A 15,536-nucleotide genomic window follows, 5' to 3' on the forward strand; every position below is an offset into this window, starting at 1 on the left:
GAGATCTTTTTCATTTGCTATTTCCACTACATCCCCCCACTCCGCCCAATCTCCCAAGCCATCACCACTACCATCCCTTCCAGTAACCCAGAGATTTGGCAGGGGGTGGCTGCAGGAGCTGGGATTTAATCTGTGGAAGTTAATTATAAAAGTAACAGGTCCAAGCTTGTTTCTACTTTCTACTCTCTACTCTCAAGAATATTTATAAATCTATACATGTGCAGAGAGTTTATTTTTCAGTAACTTCTATGTCTTTTGCCCTCATAAAACAACCCTCAGAGTTAGCGATTAGTGACTTACTTTTAGAGATGGAGGCTCTGGTGTTGAAGTGAAAGAGGTCCAGTACTTAACATTCCTGTTCATTTCACACACACAAACCCCCTCCCTGACCCCAGCAAAATTTAGAACCAATGAGAAACAGACAGGAAAGCCAGGCAAATGGAGACTGAAACATCAGCTTTATTACTAATAAAACATTGGTTGGATAAGGTAGCTTAGGTCAGTTTGTCAAGCGGTCTTGCTACTATTTCAGCCCAGAATTAGGCCAATTTATCCACTCAGTCACCAGTACAGCTCAGTAGCCACAGGCCTTCCTGTAGAGGCCTGCCCTGGAAAAGGGAGAGCATGAATGGGCAGGGCAGAATTCAGGCTCTCTGCAGGAAATGATGAGCTGAACCAGACAGGCCCTGTTCCTTTTTCCAAACTCCAGAAACATAAGTCATTTCCCCTGCCCTAGGGATGGGGAGGGGAGGGTTCCCTAGCGAGGTCGGGAGTATTATCCTAATGAATGCCTATCCCACACAGGCAATCACAGAACCAGAAGAAAATAGGTTCCCACCCAACACACATCACCAAAGGGACCATGCCCCTCAAATCCAGCATGATGTTCCCAAGTTCCCCACACTGTTCTCTGAAACACTTTTCCTCTCCCCTCATCCAAAACTCGTACATCATTAATACTATCTTCAATCCTACTATTTTGTAGAAAACTTTAAATGTCACTTATAATTTTGAGAACATTTGCTTATTAAAAACTGATATACTCTATAAATTCACCTGTACAAGCAAATCATCTGTAACAGACTGCAAAATGCTGAAAAGTAACAAACAATGCAGGGCTATTAACTCATCTGCATCCTTTCCTTGGGATATTTCAAGACACAGGACCCAATCACTTATAAATCCAATGTCAATGCATACATCAAATATTAGGAAAGCTTCACGGAAACATAAACACAAGCTTTAACATTTTTCCCCCACATCCAAATATATCTTTTTGCGTTCTCCCTATAAGGCAAGCACCCCTCTTTGGAGCCTACCACTTCAGGTAACAGGAGTTACATCACAGCTAAGCTTTAAGAGAGACAACTCTGGCAGCAATACGGAGAGGCTAAAGTTGAAAGACCTGAGACCCCAAACAGGACGATGCCAATGAACATGACAAGGCTATACATTCAATGACAGAGTTGCTATCAAGAAGATTTGCAAAAAGGTTAGATTTGGGGATGATTTGAAGAAAGAAAGTAAAGAAGAACACAGAACTTTGGAGGATTTCAAGGTAACAATCTTGAATGACTCAGAGAATGTAATAGCATTAGGCAAAAAGAAAAATGCACAAACAGCAATCTGAGTACAAGACACTTAGATGGAGAGAACCATGGTAAATATTTACATTTAAAGGACAAGTGGGGAGTTCCCGTCATGGTTCAGTGGAAATGAATCTGACTAACATCCCTGAGGACACAGGTTGGATCCCTGGCCTCACTCAGTGGGTTAAGAATCCAGAATTGCCATGAACACAGACGCAGCTCAGATCCTGTGTTGCTGTGGCTGTGGAGTAGGCCAGCGGCTACAGCTCACATTTGACCCCTGGCCTGGGAACCTCCACATGCTGCGTGCACGGCCCTAAAAAGACAAAAAAAAAAAAAAAAAGTACAAGTGGAACAGAAACTAATAAAGGAGCTGAAAATGGTCAATATGACAGTGGAAAAGAACAAGAACATTAAAGTGTCACAGCAGCCAAGGGAAAAGCATTTTAAAAAGATGAGATGATCCTCGGTGTCAAACACTGTCAATAATTAAAGGAGGCAAGAGACAAAGATATTACTGGATATGTCAAACAGCAAATAATAATGAAGACTAGCATCTACTGAGTGTTTCCTACACACCAGGAGCATTGTTCCAAGAATTTTACAACTATTAACTCATTTAAACCTTCCCAAGAACTCAATGAGGTAAGTAAGTACTATTACTATTCCCATTAAGAAGGTCACTTCCAGGAGTTCCTGTCGTGGCACAGCGGAAACGAATCCGACTAGGAACCATGAGGTTGAGGATCTGGCGTTGCTGTGAGCTGTGGTGTAGATCGCAGATGTGGCTCTGATCCTGTGTTGCTGTGGCTGTGGTGGAGGCCAGCAACTATAGCTCCGATTCGACCCCTAGCCTGGGAACCTCCATGTGCCTCGGGTGCGGCCCTAAAAAAAAACAAAAACAAAACGAAACAAAACTGTTCTAATGTCTAAAACTTCACTTCAAAGCATAAATCTACGTGAAAATCATGTAACATCCAAACAGAAGTGATTTCTAGAAAAACACTTGGGTTTTGTTTTGTTTTTTTTTCCAGTTAATGAGGAGTTACAAGAAAAATATAAACTGAACAGAGAAGACCTGAGTCATAGTTCATGTTCAGCTGATAATTACATACTTGTACTTGCAGAATCCTAAACAATTAAGCCCCTCTCTTTAAGTTCCTGTCTCTTCAACTATCAATGAATGAGTTGGACTAGCTTCAAAGTACATCAAAATCGCAGCTTTACAAACACAGATAATTAATTTTCTAGAACAAAAACAGGCTTCTATTTAGCCAGAAGTCAAGAATACTCTCATAGCACCTATAATTTATTAAGAATCAATACTGTTAATAAATAAATACTATCACTTAAGTTATCACATACTAAGTAAAAACTATTAGTTCTTTATTAGGTCTTAGATCTAATAAATGAAAACAGAACCTAATATTTTCTGAATCTTTTAAAAATGCTTACAGAAACATGTATTATTTCTTTTTCCAAATTTGCAGAATGTTTATGTTTCTTTTTCATTATGTTGTTGATAAACAACATTTATCGCATTTAAAAAAAAAACTACATTCTAAAATTTTTAGCTTAGGATATATACTATTTAACAATAACCATACTTCTTAGAATATTAAAAGATATGGTGTATTGATGGTATATTGTATTTATCTAAAGGTAAATCTTCACTTTTAGCTTTATTCATCTCCAGACAATCTGCACATATGTCCTCATTAAAAACATCAGATGGACACCCATTCCAAGAGTATCGCTGCACATTTCACTAAGTTTTGCTAAGCAAGCCACTAATAATAACAAGCAACGATAATACAAAACATACTGTTTGGGGAGAGTGGAAGTGGAGGAGAAAAACAAGCAAGGTAATAAATAGGAAGAATGGTGCACTTAGGACCACAACCACTCCATGAGGTGGTAACTACACCCATCCAAATACAAGGAATCTGGTGTTGTGATGTAAAACTCATCTAGAGACACCCAGCTAAGAAAATGGGAAAACTAGGATTCAAAACCAAGTATATCCACCTCCCAAAATCATAACAATTTTTTCAGCAGTTTATAAGACATAGTGAGCACAGAATCAACAGCAGTAAAGGCAGAAAAGCTAATGCCACAAAAAGGGGGAAGCATCTGTGGCCAGAGTATTCTTCTACAACAGGATTGCAATTTGGAAATGCCTACGTGGTGGGGGGGAGGGGACGGAGGCAGCCAAGAAATAGAAAATAAAGGGAATTCACGGAACTGGGGAACAGGAGACTATGTGTTTTCTAAGAAGGCAGCTATGCTTCACTTCATGCAGAAACGTAGGCCTGATGTTTGCCAAACTTTCTGAGAGATATTGAAAATAAACTCATTTGTTAAAAATACTGACAACTAAATTTTTTAAATTAAACATGTCCTGCTCAAACAATATAAATCTGTGGACCCCTAGCATCTAGCCTTTGGAACTGTTATATTGCAACTACTCTTTGGAGGCATTACTACCTTTTCCACCAGAAGTAGAAATAGACAGGTATGGAACCCAAAGGGCAGTGAGGCACAGGTCTGAGAACAGCTGGAAGACTATGAAGGAGAAGAATCACAAGTCTGTTTAGTCTAAGCCAAAATAAGGTATTAGCAATATGTTTCACTCTCAATTTCTTTGGTTTTGAATTTCCCAAAGTTCAAGAGAACAAAAGAGGAAAAAGGGAGTGTGGGAGAACAAACCAATTATTTAGCAGCATTTTTAATGCCCAGGCATTAAACTACTCTTAAGTGATTCAGTTAAGCCGCTGAGTATATATAGAAACTCTGTAATATCACCAATTCTGAACCAAGTAATATTTATTTGGGTAGTGGTGGGCAATCCCAGGCTCATACCATCTTGTCAATAAAGTTCTAATATGTCTCGGAAATAAATTGATATTCCTAAAAAGATACATACAAGTATATACACAATAGTTCTGAAGCAACATCAAAAATTTAAATAAACAGGAAGATAAATCTGAAATTTCCAATACATGAAAAAGAATTTTATTTTGTAATTTACATTTAGATATTTGGGAGGCTTAAATATTGACAAGCTAAAAATCTAATTACCGGGCAGGGTAAAAACATCAGAAAAGGTTTTGAATGATTAAACTTATGCTTTTTCCAATTATTTCAGTATTTTGATGGCTGTTCACTGTAAGCACAAGTACCCGAAGTGGTTTATTTTTTAAAACCAAAACGGGACTATCACTAGTTTAAACCATCTCTCCTATCGGCCCAAAAGGAAAGTAGTCTAGAGTTTACAAACAAATAAATAGGATAAGTCACAAAAGACCAACAAACATCAGTGAGATCCTCACATCACAGTGAAAGAAACTGATCTCCAAAACCAGTACACTACAGTGTGGGTTTGCCAACCCAGTATACAATTAGTCATTTTTGATTAATCCTTGATCTTATGCAACAAAACATAGCCAAGTAAGAATATCAATGTGTTATATTTTAAGATCTTGAAATTAAAACAAAAATATTTCATATGTTTAAGAGATTTTAACTAATATTATTTAAGCAAAAGATACAATGAGAATATATCCAGTATAGGTAACTCTTCCCACCTCTAAATGCACTCCCAATCTGTTGCACCCTCAAAGAACACAACAGAATCTCAAAGTACAAAATGGCCTAGGAGTTAAAAGATGTTTTCATTTGACAGGTAGATGGCAATATTTTTTTTCTTTAAGCTTGCTGAAAAAAAGGAAAACACTTTTCCAAGCTTTATTTGAGGTCTCAAAATAATTTTTTTCCCCTCTGCTTCTTCTACAGAAATGTTCCTACTAAATGACATGGCCACTTTGTATGCTCCACACCATTAAAAGCACTCAAACCCCTAATGTGGATCCTACCACATCAACTAAAACACTTTGTCATTTAGGTGATTTTTTTTTAAGCAGCTGTAAATTATCTTAAGGACTGTTCTTTCCGCCCTTGACATGTCCCACAAAATAGACTCAAAAATTCAACCGATAAACATTTCCATATAAATCTTGTACTGACTCACAAACATCACAGTTGGTTCTATAAACATTACATAGGTATCAGATGTAAAAGTTTCCTTCTTTCTTGGTTTAGAAATAAGGGGATTCAAAGAAAGCCTCCATTCAGCACAGAGCTTTAACCTTACAACTCCATTATCACTGAAATCACTGTATGAAAAGAAGTTAATTTGCATTCATTATCCTCAGAAGGAAAGAATTTTCAGAGATGAGACGGAAAGAGGAGATCTTACTATTATTATTATTATTTTTTTTTTTTTTTTTTTTTTTTTTTTTGTCTTTTTGCCATTTCTTGGGCCGCTCCCGCAGCATACAGAGGTTCCCAGACTAGGGGTCTAATTGGAGCTGTAGCCACCGGCCTACACCAGAGCCACAGCAACTCGGGATCCGAGCCGTGTCTGCGACCTACACCACAGCTCATGGCAACGCCGGATCGTTAACCCACTGAGCAAGGGCAGGGACGGAACCCGCAACCTCATGGTTCCTAGTCGGATTCGTTAACCACTGCGCCACGACGGGAACTCCGAGATGTTATTAAAAAACAAAACAAAACAAAAAAAAAACTCTTAAGGAAATAGTTCCTTTCAGTGGCAGAGGTTTTCCACATGTAAAATTCAAGTGTGGACATTAACTGAAATTTTTTCTGCAGTAGATTTACTGAGGAAAATAATAAACTTAAGAAGATGTTTCATCTCTGCCTCAGATGAATTCACTAAATAATACTTAGAAAGTTAAGATACCAGAGGCTCTTTATCATAGCAAAAAAACCTAGCTTTTTTCCTTTGGTAATTATGGGAATCTGTAGCTACCCAAAAAGGCAGAGAAATAAAGGTTTTGCTTTTGTCTTATCTGCTTTTTTTTTTTTTTCCTTAAAAAAAAAAAAAAAAAAAAAAAAGAGTTCTAATAGTCACCAGCCTAAAAGAGTGAAAATGTAGAAGAAATACATGGTTCTGACCTTCCCCTCATCTTTTCTAAACAAGAAATGAACTATATGAAAAGAAAAAACATTAAAAAGAACAAGGAAAAAAAAAAAAAAAGCTAAAGGAAGATATGAAGAGACTAGCAGCATAATACCATGACTGAAAACAGAAAGTTGCCCATCTACCAGCTGCAAAATCTTAATCAAGTTACTTAGCTTCTCTATGCCCATTTTCTCATCTTGGCTCTGAATGAGGTGGTCCATTGCCTTTTTTTTTTTAAGCTATGTTATTAACTACTGGATGAAAAGGGTATGATTTACTTTGCTAAATATACCCTAAAAGGTTAAAAAAAAAAAAAAAAAAAGAGTTCACCACTACAATCAAGTAATTTTACCATTCAAAGCATAATAAATTTTCTTAGAATAGGGAAAAAGAATAAAAGGATAATAGCTTTCTGATAATAACAGACTTCACATTTGCAGAATAATTTTCAAGTACTGAGGAAAAAAGGCACTTTACACCTATGAAACCAATTCATGGGGTCAAAATGCAAGCTGACTCCATCATTCTATAATCTATGAGGATTTATTTAGAAATGTCCATAATTTGGAATTTTCCAGATGAAAACTAATGGAACACATTTCTTTCAAACCCTAAACACACAAATGAAAAAGGCCTTGCTCACAAAAACAAATACTTTATGGGTCTAGAGCCAAACACGCAAGATGAAAAGGTATTTGCAGGAAGTACTACTCAGAGGTTGATCTGTTCCTACAGGTCTACAAGCAGGTGAAAGAGTGAGCCAAAAAGGAGGGCTGAAAGCTAAAAGGCAAATTTGGAAAAAAGCACAGGGTGGCCCATTGCAAGCACCAAGGCAGTCACAGGTAGTTATTCTTTACCAGTAGAGGAACAGCAGGCCGGGGCCCTGGAGTTCTGCTAAAGAATGAGAAAGAAAACAACAAACAAAAAGCTATTAAGAGATAAAGCACACCTCCACCAACACATTGCCTGCTTTAGGGATCAGCACCCTTTCTGGGTATCTCAGATGCTGGATGGAAGAGTGAAGTTCAACTATGAGAGCAGAAAAGAAGGGTTTCAGAAGTTAAAATGTGGCCATCCCACACAAATGGATGGAAGTATCACCAGTCTAGTCTGCACAAGAGAGATAAGGAGAAACTGGAACACATTTTTTCCAAAACCTCAAAAAAAATCAAGCCTTATTTGAAACACAGCAGGAAAAATCACTACAACATTGCTGATACATCTCTATAGAGAACAAGAAATGAAATAAAAACTAATTAACTTTACACTAGAGTTTTATCTCATCCAAGAAAAATGAACAGTTTTAGAGATACTAGAAGCAATGGCCCATTTCCAGTTTGCTTCATGTAGGTGTCTGATCAGGTGGGAGTTCTATAAACTGATGGCAGGTGACACATTTTAGGCCTTGTCTTTTCTACAATACATCACCTGGCACATCTCACAGTGCTATGCATTCAATGTTGACTTTTGTTTAAAATTTAAAAAAAAAAGTCTTACTTTATATCTGCTGAACTATTTGAAAAAGAGGTTTTAAAGTTAAGATTATCCCTTGTCCACTCAAATCTCTCTTCTATGTAACCATTTTACACCAAGAAAAAAAAAATGACAAAAATGGGCGTTCTGGTTGTGGCTCAACTGGTTAAGAACCTGACATAGTGCCCATGAGGATGTGGGTCTGATCCCTGGCCTTGATCAGTGGGTTAAGGATCCAGCATTGCCACAAGCTGCAGTGTAGGCCAGCAGCTGCAGCTCCAATTCAACCCCTAGCCTGGGAACTTTCATATGCTGCAGGTGTGGCCCTAAAAGAAAAAAAAAAGGAAAAAAAAAGACTAAATGACTATCTATCATCACTTCTAGGAATGAAAGCCTCCACCATATATATCCAGGCTGCACAGAATGTAGCAGACATTGTTAGTGGCTCATTCTACATCCCCCTTCTTGACCGAAGGCCACTTTTGTTTAAGCATCCACCTCTCCTGCCCATAGTCACGTGCTTCAGGGGAAAGTTAACCCTACTTTTACTCTAACAAGTAGAGTGTGATTCTAAACCAATCATGGTAACTGCTCTAGAATGGACATGTGACAACAGTTCTTCCCAATGAAACATGAGAAAATCTAACTGGGGGCTTCTGGGAAGAATTCCTATTAAAAAAAAAAAAAAAAGTGTTTCCTCCTGTGTTCTGTTCTTCTACAGACATTATCATTTCTGGAAGTGCTAACTGGAACTGCTAAAGTAGCTTCTGACCAACAAGGAAGCCTACCTGGTGGAGGTGAGAGACTGAAAGGACTCAAGTCCTTGATGATATCTATCACTGAGTTCCTGATCATACCACCTGTTGTCTGGACCCCACCAACTTTTAGATTCTCAGTGTTGTGAAATACTACATTCTCTTATGTTTTAAGCTGTCTTGATTCAAGCTGTCCATTACTGGCAGCCAGAGGCATCCTAAATGACCCATACCAAGGGGCCTATCCTTTTGGGCACTTGAAAGAATTACTTTTCTTGGCTCCCTGTGGTTGGGTGGGGCCATGTCACTTAAGCCATGAGAGATGAAGCCCTCCAGAACTCTCTCTTCCCTTTGCATGGCAGCTTGCAATGTTCCAGATTGCAGCATTTGCTCCATCAGCCTGGATGCCTGAGTAATAATGTGCAGATCCCCTCTCACTCCCACCCATTGGCAAGCCACAATGAGTAAATATAACATGAGTAGGAATTAAACCTTTATATTTTAAGCCACTAAAATCATCTGGGAATGTTCAGTGTAACATAAGCTAGTCTAATACATTTTATTTTAAAATAAAAATTAAAGCAAACAAAAGAAACATTAACCTGAGTTCCCAGTTAGCACAAGTAAAAAGGAAAACAAAAAACTCACAAATCATATTTCTGTTTGCCTATCAAGATGTAAGGAAATGGCAAAAAGAGATGGCTAAGGGAAAATGATAGAACTGCGCCTGAAGAGAGAATAATACCTTCTACAAAACTCCAAGCAGTAAGCACCCAGTTCCATAAAACAAACCTTGTTACAAACTAATATCAAAGCAACTTTCTATCTAAACTCCCCCCTTTTCATTCCAGGGAAATGAATTACTTATGGATAAAACTGGTATTGGTAAGAACCTGAAAAAAAGAAAAGAATGAGCCAAAGGGGCTGACAGAACCTAACGGGGCATTCTAGACAGCCACAAAATAAAGCACTTTGCAACTTTTCCATATCTACTGAGTGAAAGGATCATAATGATCATCTATCCAGAGGACAATAAATGAATATAAAATGTCTAAACCTTTTTAGACTACAAAAAACAATTATCAGCTCATTTGACTACATCAGTTATTTCAAAACACTAGCTGGCTAACTCAAAAACAAGAATCTGTCAGTTGTTAATTTTAAGAAGCCTATTTTGGTCCTAAATGCCCAAAAGGGATCCTAGAAAGGCTACAACAATTTGATGCTTTCTATCACACATTACAAAAAACCACCACCTCAACTTGCATTTTTCCTCTTTTAATTTACCCATGGAATTTGGTACACTAAGTATGTCATTAAGTTACCCTTATAGCAAATTAGAAGACAAATAACAGCTTCCATTACCCTTTGGTGCAACAGCTGAGCAGCCCTGCCTTCTGATGTTTCTGTCAGGAGGGCCCTACCTCTGACAGTATCTGTCAACCTAAAGTAGGCTGTTAACTCTGACACTTTTTGGTGCATTCCACCATACTCTACAAAGCACCTGCCCCTCTCTGGGCATATCTGCAAAACTCATCCCTCTCACCAGAAAGCCTTCTTCCACAGCCAAACACATTTTACTACATAGACTCCTGGTGAAAAAACAGTTCAGAAAGTATGGAGGCAGAAGCCGCCACACCTCTAGGAGTGACCAAACTTGCAGACAGGACCCTAGACACATTCATGTGTGCACAGATACACCCTATTGCTACCCCAACATTTACATACAACAACCGCCTGGCCCTGGCCCCAAGCACAGTCTGCCAGAGTGACAGGTGACGGGGAATGCCTGTTGCACAAGGATGAAAGGAATTCCATGGCAAAACAGGAACAGCTGAGCAAGCAGCTCAGGCACAGGGAGAGGCCCATATCTGCAAGAGAGCACGATGGGCATACTTGCCCTGGAGGTGAGATGGGAAACCGGCTCATAAGAACAGCTGCTTGATTAGGAAAGAGGGAGGGTGGGACCAGCAGCCTCAAAGGCTACAAGAAGCTGCTACCACACAGCCCTCATGGAGAATCAGAAATAGGGGACAGCTCAAGGAAATCAACTCAACTTCTAAAAAGCTGACTTCAAGCAAAAGTACTTCAAGCAAAAGCCTCAATCCCAGAGCATCAAAAATCACTGTGGGAGTTCCCATCGTGGCGCAGTGGTTAACGAATCCGACTAGGAACCATGAGGTTGCGGGTTCGGTCCCTGGCCTTGCTCAGTGGGTTAACGATCTGGCGTTGCCGTGAGCTGTGGTGTTGTCTGCAGATGCTGCTCGGATCCCACGTTGCTGTGGCTCTGGCATAGGCTGGTGGCTGCAGCTCCGATTAGACCCCTAGCCTGGGAACCTCCATATGCCGCGGGAGCGGCCCAAAGAAATAGCAAAAAAGACAAAAAAAAAAAAAAAAAATCACTGTGGTGTAGTTTTTTCTGGCCCATGATAAGAAATTTTACAAAACAGTCTATTTCACTAAGCAAAGTTGCAGAGGGGAAAAAAAAAGCCAAACGTGTAAAGTCATTATCTTGAGGAAACTACTCTTTTATTACTCTAATTGTCTGGAAGGTACATAAACAAGTGATGCCAAGTCCTGAGTAAGGTGAAGTTCAGTGACATGGGTATGATGTGTCCTGTTTCAATGTTTATGCTATCATCAGTACCTAATGAACTTTGCAAGCCCCACTTACTGAGCAGGGCACCTGAATGAATCTACACACATTTCTTGACACAGAACTGATCAAATTCTTATTGGCAGTGAATAAAGGATTCAGACATCTGTCAGAGAACAGGACCAGATAGCAATAATACTCGCAAAGCCTATGGGACATTGTATCAGTTCAAAACATGATAGCTATCATACTAATTATTATTGAAAAAAACCCTCAGTTATCTTCCTCTAATCAAACTCTCCATATATATGGTAAGTTTTATATGACGTATAGAGACCCAGTTGATTAACAATAAAAAAGCCTTTTTGTTTTAAATGATAAAATGTTATAAAATGTAAAAAGATTTACAATAATATGAATATACTAAAACAAATACATTTTAACATAAAATATAAATGTGTATTAATTTATCAATCTTTTGATGCACAGCCAAGTACAAACTCATAATGCATTATCTAAAACATTGTTTCTGTTTCTTTAAAGTGGGAGCCATTCATTCACTCAACAAATGCTGAGTGCCCAGCTCAAGCCAAGCACTGTTCTAGGAATTAGTAAGGACTTTGTCCTTTACTCTGAGATAGAAACCTTTAGAGTTTGGAGAAGAGTGAACATGATCTAACTTTAATTCTATCAGGTTCATTTGGTTGGGAAGCAGGGAGATAGGATATTAAGAGGCTATTATAATAAATCCAGGAGAGATATGGTAAGACGTGAACTGAGGAGGTGACCGTGGAGATCAAGTTAAATCCTGGTCATATTTTGAAGATGGAGCCAATATAATTCAACTCAATTGGCAGGAGAGAACCACAGTCATACCAGTAAATAGCCTCCCTACACTGCTGAGACAGTGCTACAGAAAGTGGACAGAGGTCAGCTAAGAGAGCTTTTACCATAAAACAAGTCTTGCTTCATCTGAGAATAAATTTGCTAAGTGCTTCCTCTTTAATCCTCGAACAGTATCTATCTGGACCAGTTAAAAATGATAAAATACGTAATCTAGTTTCTAACAATGCATTTTCTCTTCTTCAGTAAAAGATCAACTCCAAATATACTACTGTGGTCAACAAGTTCAACATACTCAAAATGGAACACATCAATTTCCTAACCACTCAGGTTCTTTAAAATAATTATACCATCTAGACATGTTATTACAAGGATTAAATAAAAGTGCGTTTTATTGAAATTTTATCAAAAGCATCTATGCCTCTTCTGTTTTAGGAGCAGCCCAGCTCTAGAATTCATATCCTCATCTATGTACCCCACCCCGAAGGTGCAGTGCACAGCCCATACAGCCATATTCAGCAGCGCAGTCTAAGACTAGAGTTGCATACTCACCCTGCCACAAACCTACTTGTATGAACTTAAGATTCTTGATCTTTCTGAGCCTCAGGAGCAAGTGAAAACACAGAAATGCCCCCCCATACCTCCTCAATCTTGTACTTTTAGTCTTCTTCATTTCCATTGGAGCTGGAATCCAGTCTCAATTTTTTTTCTTTTCTCTTAAGTCCTCATCCTACCTCCACCAAAACCTGTATGCTCTTTTTCGCAGCGGCTCTGAACTTCGTTTCCTTATCTCCTTTTCCATTCTCATTGCCTCCTTCTCTCTCAAATTCACTTAAACAGCCAACCTTCTAAAGCGTCTCCTTAGGTCCTTAGTCTGCCCTAAAGTAATCTTCCTCACTCTGCCACTCACCTACAAGGTTTCCCCGTGCCTACAAAATAAAGCCCACACTCCACATAACAGAGCACACAGGGTCTTCACATAGTGCTTCTACCAAACTGACTTCAACATTTCATCCCTTCCAGTGCAGTCTTCGTTCCAGCCACATGAAACTGACCACTTTCCCAAACTCTGCACACTCCCTCAATGCAATGCCCCAGGGCCTCTGTACAAGTTTCCTCCCTCCGCCTAAAACAATGCTAGCATCCCAACTTCCTTCATCTGGTAAAACCCCACTATCTTCTAGACATCCTCTATGAGTTTAATTTCACACCATTCACTTATTTAATTTCATGTCTCTGTGAAGATGGCTTCTCTGCCTCCCCTGGCTGAGTGGTTCCTTCCCTCTCTGTGCCCCACAGCATCTGGCACACACCACTCTTAGGCAATACCTGTACAAGGTATGGCTAAGGGGGGTTTTTGAGCAGCAGGGGCCCAGTCTTTCACATTTACATCCTCTCCCTGTGCCTAACAATGCCTGGAACACCCCAGAAGGTACATACAAGTATGAGAAATGAAAATAGGCCCTTTGGGGAGTTCTCATCATGGCTCAGTGGTTAACCAACCTGACTAGCATCCATGAGGATGCAGGTTCGACCCCTGGCCTCACTCAGTGGGTTAAGGATCCGGCGTTGCCATGAGCTGGGGTGTAGGTTGCAAACGTGGCTCAGATCCAGTGTTGCTATGGCTCTGGCATAGATCAGTGGCTACAGCTCCAATTCAACCCCTAGCCTGGGAACCTCCATATGCCTCTGGTGCAAACCCTAAAAAGACAAAAAGACCAAAAAAAAGAAAGAAAAAGAAAATAGGCCCTTTGGAGTTCTCTTGTGGCACAGCAGGTTAAAGATCTGGCGATGTCACTACAGCAGCTCAGGTGACTGCTGTGGTATAGATTCAATCCCTGGCTATTTTTTGTGTGTGTTTATAATTTTTTTAAAAAATTTATTTTTAGTACAAAACACAGTACAGCAACTAAATTCTCCACTTTCCCTTAGTTCTCATCTAATTATTCACTCCTGTTTTCCACTGGAGGCTTTACAGAGATTGTAAAACAATCAAGGGTTGTTTGATTTTATTTTTTAACTGCCTTGTCAGCTATGATAAGGACCAACTGAGACAACATATCAGAAACTTAAAATGATACCACATATCCAAACGTCCTGAAAAAGACACTACATGTGTAACAAGAATAGAATTTAACATGAACCACCCTCTGATAATTTCTCCATTTCATTTATCAAGATTTCTAGGCAAAAAAAAAACCAAAAAAACAAACTCAACAAGATCAAACTGGTTTATAGAACTACCCATTAACTAAGATAACATCCTGGCAATTCAGAACTGGCACACTATTTATTTACTCTCAAGAGTCCATCTACACTCATCATTACTTTGTTTTCCACCAGCCTCTCAAAACAAAACAAAACCCAGATCATTCCAGTTCTCTTCCTTAAATGCATACCTGTTTTTAAAAAATGTAAACATAAGCAACAACTCACCATCTAATAATCAAAGGTCATATATCCAAACCAAATCTAAAATAATACTTAATTTTTTAAAAACCTGCACAAGGAGGGGATAAAAGGCATTCCCTGGCCTCTTTATATTCCCCTGCTTAGATTTTCAGATGTTCACTTGAACTTCTTTCTTGCTTCTCTGTGTCAGCTCCCAACTTGACTGCTAATACAACCTTAGAGCTATTCTTTACAAAAAAAAAAAAAAGAATCCTTTAAAATATATTCAGTTGAAGGAAATAAATCCTTTGGAACACACTGCCATCTATTCTTCCAATGCCTCCTACCCTCATCTGACCCGAAACGCTTTTTCTGGGTGTTCTAGTACTATTTGTAAATAGATGCCAGAGGCAGACACAACTTTGCTGTGATTTACCAGGAGTTATCAATCCATTGAGTCACTTGAGAATTTCCTTTATAGCTATCTTCTTGAGTTTGCTTTTTGTTTGAGGTTTTGTTTTGTTTTAAGGAGCAAAGCAGGAAATAGACGGGGAAAAAAAAGATCCTCACAGTCCTTTGCCTCCCCCCATCTTTTCCCTCCCCCTCCTCATCCACCCCAAATGAATGTGAGAACTTCCTGCAGTGAGAACACCATGAATAGGACCTGGCATCTAGACAGGAAAGATAGTACAGGACTATGAATGCTCTGAATAAAGCTTCTATGCAGCCACTAAATTAAAGGAATTCAGGAGCCACACAAAGGCCCGGGCTATTTAATAGATTCAGTCTTTTATTTTACAGTATAATTAGGCAGCACACAGATGAAAGCCTTTCCCAAGGACTGCACTAACAAGGCCAGACGACTCTCCCTTACATGCTCCCCATTTCTCCCCTTGAGTTGA

The 15,536-nt window shown here is 39.1% G+C and overlaps 1 protein-coding gene across 7 annotated transcripts in view; it reads right to left on the reverse strand.

The window, feature by feature from the left end:
- Positions 1-15,536, reverse strand: part of PHLPP1 (PH domain and leucine rich repeat protein phosphatase 1) — a 219,298-nt gene that overhangs the window by 178,698 nt on the left and 25,064 nt on the right. Inside the window, exon 1 of one of the 7 annotated variants that reach the window (XM_084977052.1) lies at positions 14,680-14,838. The exons of the other annotated variants lie outside the window; for them this stretch is intronic. The gene's annotated coding sequence lies outside the window, so the exon portion shown is untranslated. Of the gene's footprint in view, positions 1-14,679; positions 14,839-15,536 lie in introns of those variants that run through there. 7 annotated transcript variants of the gene reach the window in all.

Source organism: Sus scrofa, chromosome 1 (genome assembly GCF_054392235.1).
Source record: "Sus scrofa isolate SSC_HxYL_T2T_F1_AM1 chromosome 1, Sscrofa_HxYL_maternal_Yorkshire_Landrace_v2.0, whole genome shotgun sequence".
In the NCBI taxonomy this organism is placed as follows: domain Eukaryota; kingdom Metazoa; phylum Chordata; class Mammalia; order Artiodactyla; family Suidae; genus Sus; species Sus scrofa.